The sequence below is a fragment of the Leptonychotes weddellii genome, chromosome X, assembly GCF_054177405.1.
Source record: "Leptonychotes weddellii isolate Sample4059 chromosome X, ASM5417740v2, whole genome shotgun sequence".
Classification (NCBI taxonomy): Eukaryota; Metazoa; Chordata; class Mammalia; order Carnivora; family Phocidae; genus Leptonychotes; species Leptonychotes weddellii.
This window is the reverse complement of record NC_138385.1, coordinates 20,300,323-20,310,279: the sequence shown is the minus strand read 5'-3', so window position 1 is coordinate 20,310,279 and position 9,957 is coordinate 20,300,323. Positions and strand designations below refer to the sequence as shown.

Here is a 9,957-nt window from a genome sequence, read left to right as displayed (position 1 = left end):
AAGGCCTTTCACTGACTTTAATTATTTGACTCTTCCTAAGTAGCTGCAATATGTCAGGCACTATTCTAGGTACTTTACAACATTTGGGTTGAAGCATTCAGATAATGCTTAACTATAAATAAATATTAAATAATGAGAGCTCATCAATGAAGAAATAAATGAAAGAAGGTCATGAGATCACTCTTGCTAGAAATTATTACAATTACAATACTCATTTGTCTAAACTACTTTAGAGATAGTCTCACCTGAAGGCAAGGAAATCGACCAGACAAGCTCTCAAGACATGCTGCAGCCCCAATCCATAATCTTCCAATAAAATAGACATTGATCTAACACTTGATCCTTGTGGGTTAGAGCAGAGGAAGAAACATTGCCATACCAATTTAGAGGAAAGAAATTTGTTTTGATAGGTTTACTCTCCTTTCATTTAATTTTTCCCTCCAGACACTTTTTTTATTCCCTTTATTGAGTTTGTTTATATAGCAAGGCCATGGTATTGAGCTCCTTTCCCCTGAAACTTTTTTAAAGGGATACTGTGATGGCTCAAAAGTTCAATTGGGTTTAAATTAATTTTTGCAAATTGTGTGCGCATATCAGAGTTTCTCAAATACCTCTTTTTTAAAATGAATTATTTGATTATTTAAGCCAAGAGACAGAAAACAAAATGAATAGGAAAGAAAAATTTATATTCTAAAAATGAAATGACACCTAATAAGGTTTCAAGTGGTTATTAGTATCAACTCTTTAAGAAACAAACATTTGATATGAATCTCATACTGTGCTTCTTAGCTTATGGCAGAAATAATATTAACTTTAGATGTGTATCTACTAATAATTACGTTGATTCTATTTATTATCATCATGTGGTTTTGACCTTTGTGCAATACTATGATATATTGTTATATCCAAAAGAGCTTATTATAAATTTAAATTCCCACTAGCTATCTAGAATTGCTAAAAAATTGTTTGTTTACCCTTAGTTAGTATGTTACTTTTCATTTAATATTAATTCTTTCAAGATAGGAAGAAAACATACAATTTCAATAAACTAAACCTAAATGCTAAGTGTATATTGCATCTGACTCTGATTTCTCTTCTAGCTTTGACATTGGTCTGTTCCTTATGCTGTCTTTCTACCCAGACTCATCAGTTCCTTTTGTTTTTATTTTTTTAGCAAAAGAATGACACATATGAAATTTCTATTTTAAAAGGATTTCTGGAATCTTACTCAGCTTCAGATTTCTAAGCAAAAATTTTCCTCTTAAAGGCCAATTACACCTAATGTTGAATTTCCTTTTATTCAAAGATATTTCCCAATCTGTCCTAAAAATAATAACACCAACTATAGCATTATTGGTTCACAAACTTGAGAGTTTCTTGGGTGAAATCTGAAAGTGACCCCTGTACTCAGAGGGCAAGGAGAAAAAGGAAGAAAGAGGCAGACCACTCCAGATTGGTAGGTGGCAGGTTTAATAAGCAAAGAAACTTATATATAAGACTTGTCTTTGGTGACCACAAGATGAGTAAATCTCTGCACCTGCCACCAGAATCTTGTGCGTTCATATAGTGGCCTTAACGGGTTTCAGTCATGTATACCATTCAGTTGGTCTCAACAATACCTTACTCTGTCAAGGTTACCTCCTTGAAACAGCTCCTAGTGTGGGAATGGTGGGTGGGATGTACATTCCAAGGATAGGGGAGAGGGTAAGGAGACTCCAATTCCCTTGGTCCAACTCACAGTTCAACAAGCAGTCACATTGTCTCAACGACCTCTTCCAAAAAGTATCAAAACACAAACACACATACATGCAAAACACATTTTTTGTGTGTTCTGTTATTTTCCTTTATTCATTAATACAATATATGATTTATTTGAATATTTTATAATCCTTTGTCTATAAAATCAATCATAAGGGGAAAACAGGCTGAAAATATAAGGAAACAAATAATTGATGTATTTCATAGCTTAAATAAAATAAATATTAAAACACAAAATATACTGTATAAAGGGGTGGTACAATAAAACGAAACTCAAAGAAGTTAGCACCTAAATTGAAAATACATAAATTGGGAAGTGAAATAATGATTAGAAAACACCAATATTATAAAATACAAATATTGGCTTTTTATTAAAAGGAAAAATCCATTTAGATACTCTCTGAGCATACATTGATATAGTCTCTTTTCAGTTTAATTGTTTTTTTTAAAGATTTTTATTTCTTTATTTGCCAGAGAGAGAGACAGAGAGAGAGCACAAGCAGGAGGAGAGGCCCGCAGAGGGAGAAGCAGCTTCCCTGCTGAGCAAGAAGCCTGATTCAGGACTCCATCCCAGGACCCTGGGATCATGACCTGTGCTGAAGGCAGACACTTAACCGGCTGAGCCACCCAGGCATCCCAGTTTAACTAATCTTTTTGAGTAATTATAATGTTGCAGGTTCTGTGCTAAGTAACAAAGACACAAAGATTAATTAACAGGTTAAAAATTAAGAGGAGGAAGTAGAAATCAATGCATTGCTAAGCATCTTCATAATCATCATACAGTCTATCTTATACTGAGCTTTTACATTGCATTTTTCATTTATTCTCATAATTACTCATCACAGCCTTATGAAGCAGTTATGTTCATTATGCCTGTTTTATAAATGAGGATACTGAGGCTTAGAGAAATGAACAAAATTCTCAAGGTTAAAAAAGACCAAAGCTAGGTCTTTTTGAATCCATGTTGCAATTTTACATAGCACAGTACCTGGTATATAGAAAACATTCTTTAAGTATTAGGAATTTTACCATGCTTATTATTATTACTGTTATTGTCTTATTATGTAAGTATCAGAAAATTAAAAAAATCTTTATAACAATAAATGTGCATACAGATTTCTGCAAAAGATGCCTTTGTAAATGTTGACTTTGGTTTTTTTGTATTTACCTATAAATTATTAAGGAGGCTTTTGACTAAAAAAAATTAAAATAAAACTTGAAATATCTGATGACTTGCATGGGGCCTAAAAATAGGTTGAAGAGTAACAAATATGTTAGTCCACTACCTAGCTTGGTAAGGTTTAAACATTATTTTCGGTATTGTCAATATTAATATTATATCATTTGAAATAACAACATATTTTGATACTTTGTAGCTAATATTTCTACTTGATGACATGAAAAGATAAAGACTGGCCTAATCAGTATGCCAGTTTATTAAATATTGAAGGTTTATTTTCACATTTGTTGTTAATAAAAACAAAGACATGTTGAAACTATAACACAGGGTAACAAAGACATGTTGAAACTATAACACAAGGTAACATGAAGTTTGTTAAAATATTAAAATATATTGTAATAAGTAGAAGGGAAAGTTATAAAAATGTCTAGGTAAAAGAGAAACCTATCTGTATAAAAAAACAGGGGGTGCCTGGGTGGCTCAGTCATTAAGTGTCTGCCTTCTGCTCAGGTCATGATCCCAGGGTCCTGGGATCGAGCTCCGCATCAGGCTCCCTGCTCAGCGGAAGGCCTGCTTCTCCCTCTCCCACTCCCCCTGCTTGTGTTCCCTCTCTCGCTGTGTCCCTCTCTGTCAAATAAATAAAATAAAATCTTAAAAATAAAAAAGAAAATGAGAACTCTAAATTTAAAAAAAAAGAAAAACAGTATATATAGGGGAAGAGAACACTAAAAAAATCCAATATTTATTATTGTTTATTTTTTAAAAGATTTTATTTATTTATTTGACAGAGAGAGATAGAACAAGCAGGGGGAGCAGCAGAGGGAGAGGGGGAGAGAGAGAGGTAGGCTCCCCACTGAGCAGGGACCCCAAGGCTGGGCTTGATCCCAGGACCCTGGGATCATAACCTGAGTTGAATGCAAATGCTTAACCAACTGAGCCACTCAGGTGTCCCCCACCAATCCAATATTTAGATATATTTTGTCATTTTAAAATTATTACTATAATTATTTTAATCTGGAGAACTTAAAATGCATTCTGTTTTTTCATTGCTAACATATTTCTGTGTTTCATGCCATCTTATTAAGGGGAATTTAGAAATTCAGGGAAGAAATTTAAACTTTCTTGTCTCTAAGAGAGCTCTTAACCAAGTTTTGGAGTTCACTTGTTCATTAATGATAAACTCTCCTCCACCAAGATATAGAATAAGAAATCATTGGCAGTGACAACACTCCATTGAGTAATTTGAAACTTGCCTTCCAGTTGGGCTGATGAGATTAATTAACCCATCAGCAAGCTCAGCTGTCTGATGAACAGTAGCTGTGTAGCACTGAATCTCAAGGAGAACTTGAACTTTTCGAGGATCTTGAACTGAAATTTCTTCTCAGACAAGTGGCCTAATTGAATTTCAATGAATTGGAAATCAAAGCTTTCTAGACTTTTTAATTTGTTAGTACAATTCTCTTATTTTTAACATTCTTCCTCTTAAGTGTTACAAGTGTGTATCAGATCATATATTGTGAAATCTTTGGAGATCCAAACTTCCCAGAATAAAATTGTTTGCTTTATTTTAAATCAGCTTTATTGATGAAGCTCATTTACACTCTTATTAGTAACTGTTCATTACTCTTATTTGCAGGTTACTATATTAAAATAATAGAAACAATTTTTTTTAAAGATTTTATTTATTTATTTGACAGAGAGAGACATAGCGAGAGAGGGAACACAAGCAGGGGGAGTAGGAGAGGGAGAAGCAGGCTTCCTGCGAAGCAGGGAGCCCGATGTGGGGCTCAATCCCAGGACCCTGAGATCATGACCTGAGCCGAAGGCAGACGCTTAATGACTGAGCCACCCAGGCGCCCCTAAAAACAATTTTTTTTAAAGGTGTACAACATTGGGTTGTATACTTGTTATTAAATGTTAGTCTGAAAACCAAAGCAACAAGACACCTGGTGACTTGTTGACAATAGAGATATGTTTTAATTCAGATAGATTGAATTAGAGGCATGAAGTTTGTTTTGAAAATCATCTCAGGGGATTTAAATCCATAGCTAGTTTTGTAAACATAAAGAACTTTAGTGATGATTTAAGTTTCTTTGAGTAATGGCACATTTTGATTTAAAATCTATTTTCATCTGTCTGTCTGTATTTTTATTAAGAATTTACTGAAACTGGGGTGCCTGGCTGGCTCAGTCAGTAGAGCATGTGACTCGATCTCAGGGTCATGAGTTTGAGCCCCACACTGGGTGTAGAGATTACTTAAAAAAATTTAAATTTAAATTTAAAAGAGGAATTTACTGAAATTTCAACAATCTGTCCTATTCAGAGGTTCCATGTGATTTATCAATTATAATTGAAATAATACTAACATTCCAACAATTCTAAGGAATTTACTAAGTTAACAACATGACACTTCCTCTATCCATAAAGTGATTATACTTAAAGCATCTCATACTGTTGGTTGAAACTCAATTTAAACACAAGAACAGAAATAAATGCCACAGTGGATGAAGCAAATGTTCTAATACAATATCTCTCTTAAAGTGGATCTGAGTTATTTATTGTGTGAACATATGTGCTATTATCCATAGTATCAACTACATTGGAAAAGTAGGTCCAATAGAACATAATTTCTCTTAGCAATAGAGAGCTGCATTAAAAAGCTTTACTTCTGTGGTTGAAACTGTAGGTCAGCTAACACTAATGCCCATTTCCCAAACATTTATACCCTACTTACTTCCAGTTTAGAAGTAAAAGCTAAATACTTTTTAATTCAGTCTCATTTGTAGCTAAGGGTCAAGTAATGAGTTCTGGCAAAATAAGCATTTAGGTGGATTAGGATATAAATGGGATGTCAGGAAATACGGCAACTTGCAATCTTGTGGGAAAGGACAACAGAATTATAGAAATGCCAGTCTGCCTGTATTGAGGAGTGAACCAGCTCCTATAGCAAAAAAATACGAAAAGTCTTGTTATTTTAGAAAACTGTGTACTTTATGACACAGTGTTATTTGGATCTTCTCCTGCAACCAAAAAAGTTTCTGCCTAATATAATGTCCAAACATCCCTAATTTAGCCCATTCAGTCATATAAGAATCAAAGTCATCTTGCTTCAATTAAAAAGGAGTAAGTTTCTAGAGATTTTATTTCTGAAAAACTGAAATACATAGTCAATACTACAATCTGAATATTTAAAGTGTTGCTCTTTATGGAATTTTTCCACCAGTGATTGCTAATCATTAAGGTTAGAACACAATATTCTCATAATAGAATAATATTCATATATCCAGCTCATTGTATAAGTCTTTGTATTAGTTTATCTATGTAATGATCATTACACATAAAGTCCATCTGCATTAATAATGTATGCTTTGCCTGGGATATTTAAGAATCTAAAGGGGATTCCAAAGTTGTCCAATGTGTGTGTATTTGTTTTTAAACATCAGCCCCTGATACTCTGAGATAACTGATATAATCATTTTTTTAAATTTTATTATGTTATGTTAGTCACCATACAATACATCATTAGTTTTTGATGTAGTGATCCATGATCCATTGTTTTAGTATAATACCCAGTGCTCTATGCAGTATGTGCCCTCCTTAATACCCATCACCTGGCTAACCAATCCCCCCTCCCCCTTCCCCTCTAAAACCCTGTTTGTTTTTCAGGTCCATAGTCTCTCATGGTTCATCTCTCCACCAATTCCACCCCCCCCATTTTTCCCTTCCTTCTCCTAATGTCCTCCATGCTATTCCTTATGTTCCACAAATAAGTGAAACCATATGATAATTGACTTTCTCTGCTTGACTTATTTCACTTAGCATAATCTCCTCCAGTCCCATCCATGTTGATGTAAAAGTTGGGTATTCATCTTTTCTGATGGCTGAGTAGATTTATTTTCTTCTGGGCAGACCAAACTCTTTGGAATAGTGAAAAGAATAAGGAATTGATCTAAGCAACAGACTGTCTAAATAATCCATTACCAAGACATGAGGAGAGTGAGCATCTTCCATTTCTCAGTCATTAGTTTCATTCTTAGATATGCATTGGTGAAGCAATGGTATTATATAACCATCAGACTTTACTAATTTATATTTTTTATGTAGGCTCCATGCCCAGCATGGAGCCCAATATGGGGTTTGAACTTAATGACCTTGAGATCAAGACCTGAGCTGAGATCAAGAGTCAGATGCTTTACTGACTGAGCCACCCAAGTGCCCCAACCATCAGACTTTAAAAATACACTAGTTTGTGCTCACTTTGGAAGCACATATGCTAAAGTTGGAATGACACAGAGAAGATTAGCATGGCCCTTGTGCAAGGATGACAAGCAAATTCATGAAACATTCCATATTTTTGGAGAAATATATATAAATACCATATGATTTCACTCATATGTGAAATTTAAGAAACACAACAAATAAGTGGAAAAATAAGAGAGAGAGAGAGAGAAACATTCTTAACTTTGGAGAACAAACTGATGGTTACCAGAGGGGAGGTGGGTGGAGGGATGGGGGAAATAGATGATGGGATTCAGGAGTGCAGTTGTTGTGATGAGCACTGGGTGTTGAATTACACTGTATATTAACTAACTGGAATTAAAAACTTAAAAACATACACTAGTTTGACCAGAGTTGTGATTGGGGGAGTAACAAGTCTGCAGGTTTCTAGTGTGGTATGGGAAAAACAATGAATGAGTCAGGAAGTAATTCCTGAGTTTTAAGATAAGTTTTGAATAAAGGGTAGTTTTGACCTAGACAAAGAAGGAAAACATATATTAGGTAAGAGGAATATAATATATAAAAGTCTACAGAAATAAACCACCATAATATCATTTTTGAAGAAATACAAGTAAATATGGGTGTATGGTGCACAAATTACATGTGGCAGGACATGAGAGTAGAAGGGTAGGTAGGGATTGAATCATTAAGGGTATTGGTGTCAAACTAAAAATTCATTCTTATTTTTAAAGTGATTGGAGCAGAACCAGATTAGAAGCAATGAGATCATTTAAGAGACAATGATAGGAATCTAGGCAAAAGACAATAGGCATATCAGAAAAATCCCTTTATGTTTGTATGTTTGAATGTATCCAATGAAACTAGGGGAAAGAAGGAATGGAAGAAGAAACAAGACTACAATTTTACTACCAAGGGAATCAGGTTGGTGGGGAGGAAAAATCCTATTTATGTTATTTGATTTGGTAAAGTAGGTTTTATTTTTCTAAAAGAATTGTATAAAAAGTCAATAAATTAGAAGCTTATTTATTATTTTTTCTGCTTAAAGTATATGTACACCATCTCACTCTAAATTTGCAGTTACATTCTATTGTTCACATATACAAGATAAAGAATGACTACCTATATTTTAGCTATTGTTACTTGTGCTTTTCTTGTCATATACAAAAAAAAAAAAGTTGCCAAGACCAATGTCAAAGGGCTTTTTCTCTGTTGTCTTCTAGGAGTTTACAGTTTCAGGTCTTATGTTTAAGTCTTTAATACATTGTGAATTAATTTTCATGGATGGTATGTGATAGGGGTCCAATTTAATTCTTCTGTATGTGGTTAACCACTATCTCCAACATCATTTATTGAAGAGACTATCCTTTCTCCACTGAGTCAAATATTGGCTTCCTTCTTAATTATTAGTTGGCTCCCTTGTCAAATATTAGTTGACCCTGTATATGAAGGTTGATTTGGAGGCTCTCTGTTCTGTTCTATTGGTCTTTGTGTCTGTTTTTAATGCCAATACTGTACAGTTTTGATTACCATACCTTTGTAATATAATATGAAATCAAGAAATATGATGCCTCTTACCTTGTTCTCCTTTCTTAGGATTGTTTTGGCAATTCAGAGTCATTTGTGGTTCCATACAAATTTTAGATTTTTTCTTTTTCTATGAAAATGTCATTGGAATTTTGATAGGAATTACATTAAATCTATAAATGGCTATAAGTAGTATGGACACTTAATTTTTACTTTTAGTTTTTAAAGATTTATTTTAGGATTCAGAGAAAAGATGGCAGAGGAGTAGGGGACCCTATTCCAACTGGTCCCTGGAATTGAGCTGGATATCTATCAGACCACTTTGAACACACACAAAATCAGCCTGAGATGTAAGAAGATCTGGATCTCTACAAACAGAATATCGTGGGAGGTTGGTTTCGAGGTATGAAGCAGGGAGCTGTGATTCCACAGGCAGATATCAGAGGATGAACGGCAGCGGGAGGGAGCCTGGCCATGGGGATCCTACACCACTGGTGAGCAACAGCCTCGCACGCTGGGAACGGGGCACAGACTTGCAGACCAGTAGCCACGGGGAAAGGACTTTAGGGCAGCCTCCGGGACAGAAACCCAGAGCGGCGGGGTCACACTTGCAAACTGGGAGCGGCTGGTGGTTTTAGAAGCATAAAGGGCAGAGACATGCCTGACCTGCAGGCAGGACTGGGGTCACTGAGGAGGGGCACACAACCCAGGATGCTGCAGTTTATAGCAACACGGACAGAAACAGAGATAGTGTGGCCTGGAGAGCTCACTAAAGAACAGACTGTGATCTCTCTGCTCTGAGGCAGAGGGTGGGAAATGGTCTCTTCTGCTCTGACTCTCAAAAGAGATGCAGAAAGCCGCCAGAAAGCGCCAGAGAACAAAAGCCCCAAAAACTGGTTCCCACTGAGCCCATCCCCCTCCACAGGGGGAAGAGCAACTCTGCCCAAACAGGGTTGCGTGAGTAACAGTGCGGCAGGCCCCTCCCCCAGAAAACAGGTTGGGAAAACAAGAGGCCAACAACCCTAAAGGTCCCTAGAAAACAGGTGCATCTTGCTTGGTTCTGGTCAATAATTTGGACTCTATAGATATCCTCAACCACCCATCAACAGAATGACTAGGAGGAGGAGCCCCCAAAACAGAAAAGACTCCAAGATTATGACTTATGCAGCAGATTTAGAAATGGATGCAGATATAACCAAGATGTCGGAGATGGAATTCAGGCTAGCAATTGTGAAGATAATGGCTAGAATGGAGAA

The 9,957-nt window shown here is 35.6% G+C and overlaps 1 non-coding gene across 1 annotated transcript; it reads left to right on the top strand.

Annotated features, from left to right (window-relative positions):
- Positions 1-7,187: 7,187 nt before the first annotated feature.
- On the top strand, positions 7,188-7,294 carry LOC115940732 (U6 spliceosomal RNA). Its single transcript, XR_004075465.1, has one exon. It is a non-coding gene; the product is annotated as a U6 spliceosomal RNA (small nuclear RNA).
- The last annotated feature ends 2,663 nt before the right edge of the window (positions 7,295-9,957 follow it).